Raw genomic sequence first — 19,100 nt, forward strand, 5'->3', positions numbered from 1 at the left:
AGTGATTGGGTGCAGAGGAAACAGGAACCAGAGAAGGGTCATCTCAGCTGCCTGGCCAATGGCGCAGGTAACACCAAGCATAGAGAGTGGGACGGGCACTCAGGGTTGGGGCTGGGGGGATAGCATCCAAAAGACAGAGATGGCAGAGCAATTTGGTGGGTGAGGGAGGGCTTACTCATTGGGAGTTGAATTCTATGTCTGGGAGCTGGGACATCACCTTGCACATGATGCTGGTTACACAAGGGTTTTATATGGGTGGGGAGGTGTTAAATTCTAGGGAAGTCTTTCTGGTGGCCTTGAGGGGGCAGGGTCTAGAAGTGAGACTGGAAGCAGGACTAAAGGGTTCGGGCTGTAAAAGAAAGTTCCCAAAAACGTGAGGGAGAAGAGCGCAGGCTCCAGAAACCTTCTCCAGAGTGAGGCAGCTCCATGGAGTGAGTGGGGGGTGTTGAGGCCCAAGTGACAGACACAAGGGACCTTGAAGAGGGCGATTTGAAACCCAGACCTCCCTGAACACTCAAGTCACCTGAGACAGGGAGGCAGAGATGAGAATGAGACAGGAAGGTTCATATCTCGGTGCCACCACGTGGTAGCTCTGTGACCTTGGGCAAATTACTTTCCCTCTCTGAAGTATGCTCTTCTCCCCTGTCATTTGTGCATAATGACACCTGCTTTGCTTGTGTCTGTCAGCACATCCCAACTGCTCAATAGATAGTAGGGATGATTATGATGTCACGGTGGAATTGGCCATTCCACAAACACACTTACAGAGGAACTGACACGGAGGCCTGCACTTGGGAGCTGACGACAGCTGTGGCCGGGGGGAGCGAATCACGGAAGGCTTCCTGAATGAGGAAACCTTTGAACAAGGGAAAGAGAGAGCTGCAGACTAGTCCAGATGCATTTCCAAGCCGACTGTTGTCAAACGAAAAAAAAAAAAGGTGGCAGCGTGTCAGTTCTGGCAGAAATACCGGAGACCACAGATGCATTTTCCCGCCTGCCCCCGCTGTTCTCTCTGTCTCCCTCCCTCTGGCCTCCTTCATACGGTCTTGGCTTTGATAACACCAGCTGACTCCAGAGAGAGGACAGGCAGCTCAGAGTCGGTGGACATCAGGGAAAGAGCCGGAGGATAACTTTAGAAAATGGTGCCCATTCTCGAATAGTACCAAGTCCTTAAGCTCCTAAGAACAAACAGCGCCGACACTGATCTAGACTTTTAGCAGTTTTTTAAAAGCAGCCTTGCCAACATGCTAAAGGTCCATATTTATTTATTTTCTTTACAGTATTTTTAAAGTGTTCAATGCTCAAAGACCCCCCAGGAACTTTTTTTTTCTCTTAAGACGGAGTCTTACTCTGTTGCCCAGGCTGGAGTGCAGTGGCGCAATCTGACCTCACTGTAACCTCTGCTTCCCAGGTTCAAGCGATTCTCCTGCCTCTGCCTCCCGAGCAGCTGGGATTACAGGAGTGTGCTACCATGCCAAGCTAATTTTTTTGTATTTTTAGTAGAGAAAGGGTTTCACCATGTTGGCCAGGTTGGTCTCAAACTCCTGGTCTCAAGGGATCCACCCGCCTCGGCCTCCCAGAGTGCTGGGATTATAGGCGTGAGCCACCATGCCCAGCTCCCAGGAACATTGTTTCCAATTAAAAAAAAATCATTAGAAGAAGCCTGATATCAGGCCAGGCATGGTGGCTCACACACCATTGCACTCCAGCCTGGGCAACAAGAGCGGGTCCTGTGGAGGGGATGGATGAAAAAGTCGTTATTACAGACTGATTACACATGGAGAAGCCCATTGGCTAACTCAGAGATGGGTGCTTTGAGGTAGTAGGACACTAGCAGTGTTTTGTCTCATCAGAGAAACTATAATAGAGGGGAAATCCTGGTGGCTGCACCCCCAAAGTTGTATGACCTGCTTGCAAAATATTGTAGGAGAAATCTGGCAAGGACTCCTGGATCTCCCAAGTCCTCAAGCCACTCCATCCCTCCTGAATGCAGGCTCCCCTGGCATGGGTGTCTGCTGTCAGCCCAGCAGGTGCACATTCCATGAGTCCTCCATTCTTAGGGGGGGTGCCTGCCACATTTACCACAAAACTCAGCTTTGGGAGCAAACCAAGCTACAGGACATTTATTCCCATGATTTGTGATACTGCAGTTCTGTCCCTGTTCAGTGCTAAAGCAGGTGCTGCTGTCTGTGTGAGCTTATTTGTACCCGTTGTGGCTGACCCTTTCTTTTTCTTTTTTTTTTATTTTGAGACAGAGAGTCTTGAACTGTCGCCCAGGCTGGAGTGTAGTGGCACGATCTCCACTCACTGCAACCTCCTCCTCCTGGGTTCAAGCAATTCTCCTGCTTCAGCCTCCCAAGTAGTTGGGATTACAGGTGCCCGCCACCAAGCCCAGCTAATTTTTTCTTTTTTTAGTAGAGACGTGGTTTCACTATGTTGGCCAGGCTGGTCTTGAACTCCTGATCTCGTGATCTGCCCACCTCAGCCTCCCAAAATGCTGTGATTACAGGTGTGAGCCACCACACCTGGCCGTGGCTGACCCTTTCAAGTGACCATAGTGTGGACTCAGGGAGATGAGTTCCAAGAGGGCTGGACATGGGCTTAAGTGGGATGCCACGGCTCTGACACAACAAACTCCTCCTTAGGGTCCATCCCTGTGCCTCTCAGGCCCTCGGGGCTTCTTTCCTGGTCATGGAGCACATGATCTCTTGCCCTACAAGCAGGGCATACTGGAAGGGCCAGAAAGTTGCTGCTTACAGCTCTCAACCAATAATGGTCAAGGAGTTGATGGATTCATGTCCCAGCAACCTGGCCCTGCATTGAGAGGCATGTTCTCACATCTCCTAGACATCTCCAGTGAGAATGAGCTCCCGTTGCCCACAGTGGGAACTCGCTTGAAAGCACACCCTTTTTTGTTTTTTTGTTGTTGTGGTGTTTTTTTTGTTTGCTTGTTTGTTTGTTTTTGTTTTTTGAGACGGAGTCTCACTCTGCCGCCATGTTGCCTAGGCTGGTCTCAAACTCCTGGGCTCAAGTGATCCGCCCACCTCAGCCTCCCAAAGTGCTGGGATTACAGATGTAAGCCACTGTGCCTGGCTGGAAGGACACCTTTTATTGATCATCTTCCCTTCCCTGCCTCGCCTCTCTACTCTCTCGCCATTGACTGCTGGGATCACTGCCAAATAAGCTGCTTGCACCCAAATACTCATCTTAGAGTCTGCTTTTGGGGAAAACCCAAACAAAACAAAATGGAGTTAGCTACATAGAACCTATGAAATTGCCACCTATTACCACAGCAAGTTCATATGGTGTAACTAATCATTCTTGGTGCATAAGCTGTATGTATGGAGATGCCAAAGCAACATGTCTGATCTCTGTGAACTCAAACATATCTGTGTTTGTGAGCTACAGACTGTGTGCAGGAACAATTCTATATTTGCTTTTTCATCTGTTTTCCTGTCCTAATGGCAGTGTCCAGCTTGTCATTTTTAATGCTTACTGTACTTGATATTCAATTGTTCTGCTCTACCTTCTATGTAGAGCCAGTTTCATGAATTTGCAACCTGTGCAATCTACAGAGCCCCAGCCTCAAGGAGAGTCCAGAGCTTGATTCAATGCTCTCCTGTTGACATCTTGAAATTCTTAAGAATTTCTGAAGGGGCTCCACTTTTTTTTTTTTTTTTTGAGATGGAGTCTCACTCTATCACCCAGGCTGGAGTGCAGTGGCATGGTCTCAGCTCACTGCAACCTCCGCCTCCTGAGTTCAGGTGATTCTCCTGCCTCAGCCTCCCAAGTAGCTGGGACTACAGGTGCCCGTCACCATGCCCAGCTAATTTTTGTATTTTTAGTAGAGACAGGGTTTCACCATGTTGGCCAGGCTGGTCTCAAACTCCTGACCTCAAGTGATCCACGCACCTCGGCTTCCCAAAGTGCTGGGATTACAGGCATGAGCCACCGCCCCTGGCCTCACATTTTCACTTTGCAGTAGGCCTGCAAGTTATGTCCATGGTCTTGCCTGCATAATTCAGATGTCCTTTACTTTTGAGCATTTCCCTCACCCATCTTTCCTCTGCTATAAATACAACAGTCAACATTGAGAAAAAGATTATCTAATTGCAAGATTAAAAATTTTTGATGATATACTATGTTAGTGAGAATGGAGGAAACAGGCACTCTCATACACTATTGTCAGGAGTGTTAATAGTTCAGCCCTTTTGTAGTACAATTTGACAATATTTTTCCTAACTGAAAATGCCCATTCCCTTTAATTGAATGATTCCACGAACAGGTTTTTATTGAACACATATACTTCTATGTTTGTTCAAAGAAGTACATGAGGCTGGGTGTGGTGTCTCATGCCTGTAATCCCAGCACTTTGAGAGGCTGAGGCAGGTGGATTGCTTGAGCCTAGGAGTTCAAGACCAGCCATGGCCAACATGGCAAAACCCTGTCTCTAAAAAAAACACAAAAAATTAGCCAGGTGTGCTGGTGCACAACTGTGGTCCCAGCTAGTCGGGAGGCTGAGGTGGGAGGATCACTTGAGCCTAGGAGGCAGAGGTTGCAGTGGGCCAAGACCGTGCCATTGCACTCCAGCCTGGGAGACAGAGTGGGAGCCTGTCCCCCCTGCCCCCACCAAAAAAAAAAGAAAAAGGAAAGAAAGAAAGAACAAGGCAATTTGTTGCAGCACCATTTTAAAAAGCAGTTGATTGAAAATGACCTACATGAATGTCAACAGGAAACTGATTCAATAGCATATAGAATACCCATGTCATGGAATACTGTGCAACCACTTTAAAAAATGGACTAATGGCCAGGCGCGGTGGCTCAATCCCAGCACTTTGGGAGGCCAAGGCGGGTGGATCACGAGGTCAGGAGATCGAGACTATCCTGGCTACCACGGTGAAACCCCGTCTCTACTAAAAATACAAAAAAAATAGCCGGGCATGGTGGCGGGTGCCTGTAGTCCCAGCTACGTGGGAGGCTAAGGCAGGAGAATGGCGTGAACCCGGGAGGTGGAGCTTGCAGTGAGCGGAGATTGCGCCACTGCACTCCAGCCTGGGCGACAGAGCAAGACTCCATCTCAAAAAAAAAAAAAAAAAAAAAAAAGACTAATATGTAACTATCTCCAGATATACTGCAAAATGAAAGAGCAAGGTACAGAATGGGAGCGTAGTAACTTACATTTGTATAAAAAGATGAGGAGAGCTAAAAGCCCTTAACATACACATGGATCAGCTCTGGAAGAATGGATGAGAAGCTGGTATTCCCACTGTTCAGGGGAGGGGAGTTGGGGAATGGGAAACAAAGATACGAGGGCAAAAGATTTTTTTTTCCTATTTATTCTCCTTTTGGGTGTCTGAAATTTCTCTCTTTTTTTTTTTCCTGTGAACATTTAAAAAATCAGCTTTAAGCATTTAATACTTAAAAATGTAAAGAAAAAAAAGCAAGCAAGCTAATAGGATGCCAAGCAGCCCTTCTGCTCTGACTCCAAGCTTCTGGTCTGGAATGGCCAGGACTAAAGAGCTATTTGAACTCATTTCTGGATTGTGTCACATTGTCTTCTCTCCCCTGGGGCTGTCATCATAAGGCCCCAATGCTTTGAAATTTAGAGTGAAAGAAAAGTTCTTTATTTCTCTTGATGAACTTGTATATTTTCTCTGTTTTGAAAATAAGAAGTATGCATTGGGAAAGGGGACTTTGGAAACAACAACGACAACAACAAAATAAGAACATAAAGTAACAGTGTCTTCTTTCCCTGCTTTGGCTACCAGGAAGCTCACAGACCAAACTCAATTATATGTTAGCTGCCTGGGCTACATGTTAAATGCTTTTATTTCCGTAGAAAAATTTGATTTTCTATGTCTATTTCATGGTCTTTGAATTTGCTTCTCTATTCATATTTAAATTATGATTGATTTTATTGCATATGGGCTAAAAAAAAAATTTGGATGTTCAACTGATGTTTTGTGCTCTCCCTACATTTCTTTGTCCCCCTTCCCCATCCCTACCCTCATTCATTCAAGACCAGGTGGCATCTTTGCCTCAGGGAGGGGATGTCACAGTAGAAGGATGAAAAAAATCTTTTGAGTTTCAAAGCCCAAACCCTGAGGGACTTTGGGCCTAAGCAACAGATTTGGGAGAGGAGGGATGGAGTCAGATGGAGAAAAGCAGGCTGAAGCTTCCCAGACCGGAGGAGAAGGGAGCAAAAGGAAATCGAGAGTGAGGGAACAGCAGAAAACCAGCACTGCAGAGAGACATCTGTCCCAGAGGGAGCCTGTGCCCTGCTTCCCACTCAGTGCACAAGGACAACACCAGACCCGTGGCAGAACGGCTGCGTGGTTAGACAGATGGGCCTGAGACCACCTCCCAGAGCTTCCTGCACCCCAGAGGGCACAGGGACTATGCAAAATGACTCCCATATGCCCGGGGAGGGGGGAGTCTGGAGGCGCTTGGAGAGCATATCCGGAGGGCCCTTCTGCTTGAGAAAGGAAGCTGTGTGGCAGCCTCCTTCAGGAACCCAGATCAAGGCCAGATGTTGGTCTTCACCCCAGATGCCGGGATACATGGACAGTGGCTGATGATAAGGACAGGTGTCTGGCTTGCCTTGATGCCTTGTAGCCCTGCAGAATGGAGATCAATCCAGGAAAACCCAAAGGTCAACTTTCTGTCATTTGTCAGTATGTTGCTCTTAAAAGAAACTGAGTCTCATTATAGAGAAATCGTTATACATCTTGTAAACCTGAGTTTGCAAATGTTGATACTCGGAGCCCCTCAATGGAATGAAATGGAGAAGCAAAATTTTTTAAGTAGCAAAGTGCCTTGTCCAAACATTAGTCTTTTCCAGAGACTTCTATAAGAGGGAACCCCAGGACAGACTGCCCCCTTAGGATCCCGGGGACGGTTTTTCTGATAAGGATACGATTTCTCTGCTAGGGACACAACTACATCTCCCTCCCACATTCTGAAGGGCCAGGAAGCCTTTGCCACGCTTGGTGCTTCTTCCTCCATCAAATGCTTTCTGAATCAACTGGATCTGCCACTGAGCACGGTAAGGCGGATGATCTGGAAGCTTTCCAGGTGCTTTAGGAAAGAAGCGGCATTTCAGCCACGGTTTTTGGCCTTCATAATCAATGTCAGCCTCTAATGCTGTCTGGAATAGCAGATGAGTGCCTGTCTGACCCGGAAACCTTTTGTTCGCCGCGCCCCCCAGCTTTGTTACTCGCTGATGGAGGCTGGTTTTGTCATCTGCCGCAGCTGTCTTACCGGTCTGACCGTTCCTTTACCTGTCCTTCAAATGAGCAGAAGAATAATTTCTTCGTGGGGGACTGATGCTGAGCAGATGTTCACAGAGCCCCAGAGGATCACCGTGACAGGTCCCTCAGTAGGACTGAGATTGTGGTTATGTAATAATTTTTCCTTCTCATTTTGATTAAAAAAATGATGCATGCGCATCTCTGAGCGCAAATGTGTCAATGCTAATTGGACATGCGCATTCGAGACGGCTCCATACGGAACGGAATGGGACCGTGGCCCCGAAGCAACACTCCCTCCCAGCACCATATTACGCAAACAAAATGATTCAGGGGAAGAATTCCTCCATTAAAAAGAATTTGAGGTGTCCCTGATCTTTGGGTGCCAAACATTGTGGCGAAGGGCTCCGCCGGCCCCTACAGACGCGAACTTGGTGCCGTAGTCTCGAGTGCCCTCTGCCGTAACTTGGGAAACCAGCGCTTCTTTAGGGAGCCAGCCATGCCTCCTGCAAGGAAGGAAAATGAACTACGCTTTATTTCTCAAAAGTTTCCGCCAGAATCTGGCCTTCCTGCTGTTTCGAGTTATTTGGGTTGGGGGCCAGGCTCCCTCAAAGCCTGGAGTGTCCCGTTAAGTCAGCCTCAATGTTCACCCCAAAGATGGAACTGGGTCGTCTTGGAACAAAAAAAGGAAACTGACCAAAATACGATGACTCTCGGGATTGAAATAGAGCGCCACGATATTTTGGAGACATCTTCTGAGAGTATAATCTGGGTCTGATTTTATACAACCTCAAGCAGTTGTGTTCTGAGCATTATTTATTCATTTTAACGTTCACTCGAATTTTGTTTTTTTGCCCATCAAGCAATGAAAAGCTTAGATCTGGCCCAAAATGTGGAGGTCTTCACTGGGTTTGTCTGTGCCTTTCTTTCACACCTCAGTATGGCTTAAAGACCAAATGTTCATTTACTCTGTAAGTGAAAAGGATATTTGCCCATTAATTTCAACTCCAGCGCTCAAGCCCCATATAAGACACAGTTAATATGATCTCACTTTGGATGACACTCGGAGGAGCAGGAAGACAATTTGTGGGGGGAAAGGAATAAGAGGCAGCGCACATTTAACAGGAATGTTAATATTTACTGGTCGCTGTGCTCGATATCTGGAAGGCGGCACAGTCACTAAGTAGGGATTACATCTTCAATTAAGTAGTGGTGGCGGGGGACTTAGCGATGTTTCACAGAGGGAAACTGCCGGAATCATACTTTAAGGAGAATAATTTTTTTAAAAGCTACAAAAAAAATTGAAAGAAAAGCCCGAGGGAAAAAAATAGAGGGAACATTTCTGTTTAGGGAATCCTAATATTTTGGCTGAACACATTATGTAAAATTAAATACTATTTTAAACCAAGGAGATATAATATCTAATTAAGTTTTTGTGGTTGATGGGCTTAGAGAGGATTGTGAATGTTACATCCATTGAACTGAAAGAAGTAGAAAAATTAAATAACACTGTTCTATAGTGACTTTCACCCAGACATACAAGCAGACTTCCATATTCCACTATTACTCTGCCCTACCTACAGCTCACTGAAGACATGAAAGAGAAAATGAGAATGAGCACAGTGATCTCGTTAAGGCTTGTAACGACCCCAAGGAGCAGAGACCAAGAGTTGTCAGCCCCATTTCCAAGCAGCAACCATGGGCTCCCAGTGAACAAGGGACTTGCATCTGGGGTTATCCAGTGAGTCAGGGTGGAGAGAGAACAGAACCACCACCTTCCTGCTGCATCTGGAACTTCTGTCCCAGCATGCCCTGTGCTCCCCAGCAAGAAGAATGTCACACTGGCGAAGTAGAGGCTTCGGTTCCTGACCAGAGTTATCAGGGAGCACCAACATTTTAAGACTTTTTGGAGTTTTAGGAGAATTTCAATGTAACGTATGTGGTGACAGGAGATGGAAGATAGTTTTAAAAGAATATTGACTTCTAAGATTAATTATTACATGACGGCATTTTCAAGTAACTCTATACAATAATTTTTTTTTTTTTTTTTTTGAGATGGAGTCTCGCTCTGTCGCCAGGCTGGAGTGCCGTGGTGCAATCTCAGCTCACTGCAACCTCCGCCTCCTGGATTCAAGTGATTCTCCTGCCTCAGCCTCCCGAGTAGCTGGGACTACAGGTGCGCACCACCACACCCAGCTAATTTTTTGTATTTTTAATAAAGATGGGGTTTCGCCATGTTGGCCAGGCTGGTCTTGAACTCTTGGCTGCAAGTGATCTGCCCACCTTGGCCTCCCAAAGTACTGGGATTACAGACGTGAGCCACCACGCCCGGCTACAATAATTTTTAAAGGTAGAAAATCAAGCCTGGGTGTGGTGGCTCACATCTGTAATCCCAGCACTTTGGGAGGCCAAGGCAGGCGGATCACTTGAGGCCAGGAGTTTGAGACCGGCCTGGCCAACATGAGGAAACCCCATCTCTACTAAAAATACAGAAATTAGCCAGGCACAGTGGCACACACTTGTAGTCCCAGCTACTCAGGAGGCTGAGGCAGGAGAATAGCTTGAACCCAGGAGGTGAAGGTTGCAGTGAGCCAAGATCTGCTACTGCACTCCAGCCTGGGCCACAGAGCAAGACTCTGTCCCAAAAGAAAGAAAAGAAAATCAATCCCAGCACTTTGGGAGGCCAAGGTGGGCGAATCACGAGGTCAGGAGATCGAGACCATCCTGGCTAACACGGTGAAACCCCGTCTCTACTAAAAATAAAAAAAAATTAGCCAGGTGCGGTAGCATGCGCCTGTAATCCCAGCTACTCGGGAGGCCGAGGCAGGAGAATCACTTGAGCCCGGGAGGCAGAGGTTGCAGTGAGTCCAGATCGTGCCACTGCACTCCAGCCTGGGTGACAGAGCAAGACTCTGTCTCAAAAAAAAAAAAAAAAAAGACAAGAGATAGCTACGCGATTTTTGGTGGGCAATTTTTAAAAACTTAGCTTGAATAGGGAGCCTTCTCAAACCGCATAAAACTGAAATACGGTACCCACAGATACCAAAAGGCAACATATACAAAGGCAATCTTCCAAGCACAAAGACTGAATGTTTCAATCATATTTCATTGTTTTCTCCCTTTAAAATTTTATTGTTAGAGATATACAATAAAAGAACTAAAGACCACTTTAAAAAGTTTAATAATACCTATTCTGTCTATAGTTCCCCACATAAATTAAGCAGGGTCATATTTCATATTTGAGGGGAATAAAAGAACTTCCAGGACATCTTCATATAGAGCTGAGAAAAATTTGGTGAGAAGGCTCTTTGAAATTAGAATATTCAAATTATAATTTGATAATAAGAAAGTATTTTAAATAATTAAAAATGAGAAATGAGCTTCAAGAAGTTGCTCTATGGTGGTCATTTTTGTTTCAATTGCTACAAGCAAGAAGTAGTTTTAAAAATAAATCACCAGGGCACAGCAAGTATTTCTGACAGGCACTTGCAGGCAGGATTTTATAAATTCCAATCATTTAACAAATTGCACCATTAAAAGTCATAATAGGTCTAAAAGCCATTCTTAAAAGAACTTACTAAGTAATTTGACCTACATAATCATCTTGTTAAATTCATTTGACATCATGAGACAGTTAGTGAAATATGCATAGTACATTATATTAAAGAAAAAAGTACCCTTCAATTGGTATCTGATTGCACTTTGCAATTGCAGCTATTAGTTGTCTATAAAACTCCTAGACATGATTTGATTTGATTTTATTACTGTTATATCATTTTACTTTGTAACATATAGGGGTGGAGATTACAGGTCTTCGATTGCTTACTAGGAAATATTTAACGAAGGATGTTTTATTTATTAGCATAAAGAGACACAGTGGATTATTGGGTGATTAAAGTGACGATACGGCTGCTGTACTTGTCAAAAATATAGCCCTAATTCAATAGCAAGGCGACAGAGAGTCTATGAGCTGATCTATGCCTAAGCAAACTGACTCTGAAAGCAGGACATTGCCCTCTTAAGAGGATCTTTGTAAATTTCTATAATTGCACATTATCAAAAACAAACAGCAGCGATAGCAAACCCACAGAGTGAGTTCTCAATTGGAAGTTTACTTTCTATCTGCCAAGAGCCCCTACTTTTTATCTTTTGCATTCCTAGCATCTCAAATCAATAATAGAGAATGATACTTAATGTTACTAATCTTTGTGGCAAACACTTTTTTTTTTTTTTTTGAGACGGAGTTTCGCTCTTGTCGCCCAGGCTGGAGTGCAATGGTGTGGTCTCAGCTCACTGCAACCTCCACCTCCCGGGTTCAAGCAATTCTCCTGCCTCAGCCTCCCGAGTAGCTGGGATTACAGGTGTCGGCCACCACGCCCGGCTAATTTTTGTATTTTTAGTAGAGACGGGGTTTCACCATGTTTGTTGGCCAGGCTGGTCTCGAGCTCCTGACCTCAGGTGATACGCCTGCCTTGGCCTCCCAGAGTGCTGGGATTACAGACATGAGCCACCGTGCCCAGCCGGAAACATAATATTTTTATAAGAAGTAAATTGAAAAGAAAATGAAATAAATGGAGCAAAGGAAGAAAGGAACTAGCATTTATTGAGTGCTTTCTGTGTACCAGGCACTGTTCTAAGTGTTTCATCAGTACTATCAGGCTATCTTTTCCTTTTTTTTTTTTTTTTTTTTTTTTTTTAGACAGAGTATCACTCTGTCATTCAGGCTGGAGTACAGTGGCATGATCTCAGCTCACCACAGCCTTGACCCTCTGGGCTCAAGTGATCCTCCCACCTCAGTCTCCCAAGTAGCTGGGACCACATGCATGAGCCACCACACCTGGCTAATTTTTTTTAACGTTTGTAGAGATGGGGTTCTCCTTGTGTTGCCCAGGCTGGTCTCAAACTCCAGGGCTCAAGCAATCCTCCTACCTCCCAGCTTCCCAAAGTGCTGGCATTACAAGCATGAGCCACCATGCCTGGTCATAAAAAAAAAAAAAAAATTATTTTTAAATGTTGAATTGGCACCTATTCACTATTTGTCCTTTGTTTTCCTTCGGTTCATGCCATTTAAGTCCTACAAGTAGCTTGTATCACCAGGACTACTTTGCTTCACCTGATTGTGAGGAAAAACTTGCTATCACTTGTCAATTAACATGTTTACTGCAATCACAATGTCTATATTTCATCTATTCTTAACTCTTAAAAAGGATCAGAATTGGGCAGGGTGTGGTGGCTCATGCCTGTAATCCCAGCACTTTGGGAGGCCGAGGCGGGCGGATCACAAGGTCAGGAGATCGAGACCATCCTGGCTAACACGGTGAAACCCCGTCTCTACTGAAAATACAAAAATTAGCCGGGCATGGTGGCGGGCGCCTGTAGTCCCAGCTACTCGGGAGGCTGAGGCAGGAGAATGGCATGAACCCGGGAGGCAGAGCTTGCAGTGAGCCGAGATCGTGCCACTGCACTCCAGCGTGGGCTACAGAGCGAGACTCTGTCTCAAAAAAAAAAAAAAAAAATCAGAATTGTACTCTGTGTGTATGTGTATAATGTGGCATACAATATGTTTTCCCTAAAATATCAGCTCTGTGCTGACTCCTGTGAATTTAAAGAACTCTTATAAGATTATAAACTACAATCATGTGGTCATGTAAATCATTAATTTGTTCTTTAATATGTGTTATTTGTCTTATTTGCATTTCAGGACACAGTGATATTTCAAGGTAAAATATTACAGATTCTGTTTTATTTCAGGTTATAAGCCAAGATATGGTGTAGACCCTTTCTCAATTATTTTACTATGTTTTAAGCTGAAATCCACCCAGCATATCACAAACCTTTCCTGTGCTTTAGGACTTTAGACTGACAGCGCCCTCTGCTGTAACTCTGAGTTTGTCACACTATTCTAAAGCTCACTAAGAGTCAGCACGGAGACAGACACATCCCTGCTGAAACGGATCTCCAGGTCAGGATCAGCTCCTCAGCTTTTCGGGTTTGAACCCAAATACTGACAGTAACTCAAATCCGAGCAGGCTCTGGGGACCAGTGTTCACTGACTGACTGCCAGGATTTTTCTTTCCATCCCACCCTCTCCCCTGAGTTCCTGGGCGCCTGCATTCAGACCCTGAGACGATATATAATGGGCATTTTAAATTTAGCACTTCCCAACCCGACCTCTTGACTCCACCACTCTCAGCCCAAGTGTGACTTAACTCCTGGCCTTCCTGTACCCATTTATGGCTCGCCACTCACTCAGTGGCTCAGGCCCCAGCGCTGGGAGTTCTCTGACTTACCTCACCTGGCACATAGGAGGCCCTTTATAAATATCTACTGCATGGGCCAGGCGCGGTGGCTCACGCCTGTAATCCAGCACTTTGGGAGGCCGAGGCGGGCGGATCACCTGAGGTCAGGAGTTCGAGACATGGAGAAACCCCGTCTCTGCTAAAAATACAAAATTAGCCAGGCGTGGTGGCACATGCCTGTAATCTCAGCTACTCGGGAGGCTGAGGCATGAGAATCACTTGAACCCAGAATGTGGAGGTTGCAGTGAGCCGAGATTGCACCCTGCACTCCAGCCTGGGCAACAGAGTGAGACTCTGTCTCGGGAAAAAAAAAAAAGTTGGTCCTGCATTCGCTTAGGAGAAAATAGTTGGTTTAAGCAAAATCCTAAATTAATTCTAAATTTCTAGCCAGGCATAGTGGTTAACGTTTGTAATCCCAGCACTCTGGGAGGCCAAGTGGGAGGATAGCTTGAGCCTGGGAGTTTGAGGCTGCAATGAGCCATGATTGTACCACTGCACTCCAGCCTGGTTGACAGAGAGAGAGCCTGTCAAAATAATAAATAAATAAACAAATAAATAAGGCTGGGAGCTCATGCCTGTAATCCCAGCACTTTGGGAGGCCGAGGCAGGGGGATCACTTGAGGTCAGGAGTTTGAGACCAGCCTGGTCAACATGGCGAAACCCCGTTTCTACCAAAAATACAAAAATTAGCCGGGCGTGGTGGCAGGTGCCGGTAATCCCAGCTACTTGGGAGGCTGAGGCAGGAGAATTGCTTGAACCCAGGAGGTGGAGGTTGCAGTGAGCTGGGATCGCACCTCTGCACTCCAGCCTGAGTGACAGAGTGAGACTCTCTCTCAAAAAAACAAATAAATAAAAATTTAAAATGAAATAAATAAATTTCTAATTAATTCTAAATTTCTAAATTATATTGGCTAGTTCAATAGTTCAATTTAGGGCTGGGCACAGTGGCTCACAGTACTGTAATCTCAGTACTTTGGGAGGCTGAGGCAGGTGGATTGCTTGAGCCCAGGAGTTTGAGACCAGCCTGGGCAACAAAGGGAAACCCTGTCTCTACAATAAATACAAAAATTAGCTGGGCATGGTGCACGACTGTAGTCCCAGCTACTTGAGAGACTGAGGTGGGAGAATTGCCTGAGCTTGGGAGGTTGAGGCTGCAGTGAGCCATAAGCCATGTCACTGCACTCCAGCATGGGTGTCAGAGTGAGACCCTGTCTCAAAAAAAAAAAAAAAGAATTTAATTTAAACAGACACTCTTTGGACTGGGCACGGTGGGTCACGTCTGTAATCCCAGCACTTTGGGGGGCCGAGGAGGGTGGATCACTTGAGGTCAAGAGTTCCAGATCAGCCTGACGAACATGGTGAAACCCCGACTCTACTAAAAATACAAAATTATCCGGGCTTGGTGGTGCATGCTTGTAATCCCAGCTACTTGGGAAGCTCAGGCAGGAGGATCGCTTGAACCCAGGAGGCAGAGGTTGTAGCAAGCTGAGATCACACCATTACACTCCAGCCTGGGCAACAAGAATGAGACTCCATCTCAAAAAAAAAAAAAATACATAAACAGATACTCTTTGATTTAAAATATACACCAATAATACACATTTTACATTTTGACATGTATAATTCAAAAAATTAACAGGCTAATCCCACTACTCAGAGATAACTTTTATTTATTGATTTATTTATTTTGAGACAGAGTTTTGTTCTTGTTGCCCAGGCTGGAGTGCAATGGTGTGGTCTCGCCACTGCAACCTCTGCCTCCTGGGTTCAAGGGATTCTCGTGCCTCAGCTTCCTGAGTAGCTGGGATTACAGGTGCCCGCTACCACGCCCAGCTAATTTTTTTGCATTTTTAGTAGAGACAGGGTTTCACCATGTTGGCCAGGCTGGTCTCAAACTCCTGACCTCAGGTGATCCGCCCACCTCGGCCTCCCAAAGTGCTGGGATTACAGGCATAAGCCATCACACCCATCCTTTTTTTTTTTTAAGACTTGTTTTATTTTAATGGCTGATCTATGTAATCACAGAGGCCAGTATGTACAGACAAAGGGGGAGCTTTTGTTTCTTCATCTCTTCGTCCTTCGACAAATTGTTGATGATCCCCTCCTTCTTGGCCTGGAGGCACTCTTCACGTTGCTTTCGTGCTTCCTTGGTCTTAGGCCTGCAGGCCTCAGCCTGGTCAGCCAGGAGCTTCTTGCAGGCCTTGTCTTGCCTTCAGCTTGTGGATGTGTTCCATGAGAATCTGCTTGTCTTTGAACACACTCTCCTTCACCTTCAGGTACAGGCTGTGATACATGTGGCGATTGATCTTCTTAGATTCACGGTATCTTCTGAGCAGCGGGCGCAGAATCCTCATTCTCCTCACCACGTGACCTTCTCTGGCATTGGGGCATTGGCTGTACCCTTTCGCTTACCCGTGCCCATGTGCCTGCCCTTCCGGTGGGCCAAGGTGTTTTTCCGGCATTGAGCCTGGGAATGGACAGTCACAGGCTTACAGATAATCAGCCCATCTTTGATCAGCTTCCGGATCTGCTGTCGGGAGTTGGCACTGGCGATTTCATTGGCCTCATTGGGGTCCAACCAGACCTTCTTCTTGCCATAGCGGAGGACACTAGCGGCAGGCCTCTTCTGAAGCCCGAGCATGCTCATGGCTGCAGCCGCAGCAGCGGAGAGAGAGATAACTTTTAGTAACATTTTGGTGTTTTCTTAAACATAGACTTTATTCTTTACTTGTTTGTGTGTGTGTTCCTCCCATAAGAGCCCTGGGCTGGCTCACACTGCAGCCTTCTCTCTGGCCACTTCCCTCTTGTCACCATCTTCTTCTAGCTTTATTGAGGTATAACTGACAAATAAAAAGTTGTTGGTATTTGAGGTATGCAACCTGATGTTTCAGATGCTTGATATTCACAATGGTATCACTGTGAATGGTACCACAGTCAAACTAATTCACATACCGTGTGTGTGTGTGTATTGAGAGCATAAGTATACCATACAGCATTGTTAACTATCATCACCATGCTGTACATCACGACTTATTCCAGAATTATTCATCCTGCAGAACTGAAGCTTTGTACCTTTGACCAGCGTCACTCGGTTACTACCATCTCCCCAAACCCTGGCAACCACCTCTACCACCTCTACTCCATGCCTCTATGAATTCCACTGCTTTAGAGCCCACATGTAAGTGAGGCCATGCGCTTTGTCTTTTTGTGCCTGGCTTATTTCACTTAGCATAATGTCCCCTAGGTTCATCCATGTTGCTGCAAATGGCAGAATTTTCTTCTTTTTAAAGGGTGAATAATATTCCATTATATGAATACACACACATATGTACACTGTATATATGTATACATATATACATACATATATACACATACATATCTACACACACACACACACACACATCTATCACATTTTATCTGTCCATCCTTCCGTGGACATCTAGGCTGTTTTCGCATCTTGGCTATTGTGAATAATGCTGCAATAAACATGGCAGTGCAGACATTTCTTCAAGATACTGATTTCAGCTAGGCGTGGTGGCTCACACCTGTAATCCCAGCACTTTGGGAGGCCGAGGCAAGCAGAACAGTTGAGCCTATGAGTTTGAGACCAGTCTGGGCAACATGATGAAACCCCATCTCTACGAAAAATACAACAATTAGCCAGGCGTGGTGGTACATGCCTGTGGTCCCAGCTACTCAGGAGGTGAGAATGAAGGATCGCTTGAGCCTGGAGGCAGAGGTTGCAGTGAGCTGAGATCGCACCACTGCACTCTGGCCTGACAGAGTGAGACCCTGTCTCTAAAAAAAAAAGAAAGAAAGCAAAATGTCTATTCAAGTCCTTTACCCATTTGTAAATAAATTGTTTTTTCTCTTTCTTTTTTGTTCTTTTTGCTACTGAGTTGTTTGAGCTCCTTATATGTTTTGGATATTAACACCTTCTGGCCAGGCATGGTGGCTCACGCCACTTTGGGAGGCTGAGGTGGGTGGATCACCTGAGGTCAGGAAGTCGAGACCAGCCTGGCCAACATGACAAAACCCCATCTCTACTAAAAATACAAAAAATCAGCCAGGTGTAGTAGTGCATGCCTGTAATCCCAGCTGCTTGGGAGGCTGAGGCAGGAGAATTGCTTGAACCTGGGAGGCGGAGGTTGCAGTGAGTCGAGACTGTGCCATTGCACTCCAGCCTGGTCAACAGAGTGAGACTCTATCTCAAAAAACAAAAACAAACAAACAAAAAAACCAAAACAACCACAGCAACAAAAACCACCTTCTTGGATATATGGTTTGCAAATATTTTCTCCCATTCCATAGGTTGTGGCTTCACTCTGTTCATTGTTTCCTGCTCTGCAGAAGCTTTTCAGCTTGATGCAATCCTAGTTGTCTTTCTTTGCTTTTGTTGCCTGTGCCTTTGGTGTTGTATCCAAAAAATCCTTGCCCAGACTAATGTCAAGAAGCTTTTCCTCTGTGTTTTCTTCTAGTAGTTTTACTGTTTCAGGTCTTACGTTTACATCTTTAATCCATTTTGAGTCCATTTTTGTGACAAGTGTGAGATCCAGTTTCAGTCTTCTGCATGTGCCAGTTTTATTGAAGAGACTCTCCTTTCCCCCACTGTGTGTTTTTGGCATCTTTGTTGAAAATCATTTGGCTATAGGGCGGGCGCGGTGGCTCATGCCTGTAATCCCAGCTCTCAGGGAGGCAGAGGCAGGAGGATAGCTTGAGCCTGGGAGTTCGAGACCTGCCTGGGCAATATAGCGAGACCCCATTCTCCACAAAAAGGAAAAAAAAGTAAAAACAACAACAAAAACAAAATAAGTGAAAATCAGTTGGCTATAAATCCGTGAATGTATTTTGGAGACCATTGGAATTTTGATAGGAATTGCACTGAATCTGTAGGTCACTTTGGGTAGTACAGACATTTTAACAACGTTAATTCCTCCAATCCATGAACATGGATGTCTTTCCATTTATCTGTGTCTTCTTAAATTTCTTTTTCTTTCTCTTTTTTCTTTTTTTTTTTTTTTTTTTTTTTCGAGACAGAGTCTTGCTCTGTCACCCAGGCTGGAGTGCAATGGTGCGATTTCAGCTCACTGCAACCTCTGCCTGCCAGGTTCAAGCAATTTTCCTGCCTCAGCTTCCCAAGTTGCTGGGACTCTAGGCACGCACCACCATGCCTGGCTAATTTTTGTGTTTTTAGTAGAGATGACGTTTTGCCTTGTTGGCCAGGCTGGTCTCCAACTCCTGACCTCAGGTGATCCCCCTACCTCGGCCTCCCAAAGTGCTGGGATTACAGGCGTGAGCCACCACTCCTGGCCTTAAATTTCTTTCATCAATGTTTTATAATTTTCAGTGTACAAGTCATTCACCTCTTTAAGTTTATTCCTAATTATTTTATTCCTTTTGTTGCTATTTTAAATGGGATTGTTTTCTTTTTTCTTTTTTTTTTTCGAGACAGTGTTTCCCCCGTCACCCAGACTGGAGTGCAGTGGCGCAATCTCGATCTCCGCTCACTGCAACCTCCGCCTCCTGGGTTCAAGCGATTCTCCTGCCTCAACTT

The 19,100-nt window shown here is 45.4% G+C and overlaps 1 pseudogene; it reads right to left on the minus strand.

Moving 5' to 3' along the window:
- Positions 1-16,193, minus strand: part of LOC100612940 (large ribosomal subunit protein eL19-like) — a 28,313-nt pseudogene extending 12,120 nt beyond the window's left edge.
- Positions 16,194-19,100: the final 2,907 nt, after the last annotated feature.

This window comes from Pan troglodytes, chromosome 4 (genome assembly GCF_028858775.2).
Source record: "Pan troglodytes isolate AG18354 chromosome 4, NHGRI_mPanTro3-v2.0_pri, whole genome shotgun sequence".
NCBI classification, from domain to species: Eukaryota; Metazoa; Chordata; class Mammalia; order Primates; family Hominidae; genus Pan; species Pan troglodytes.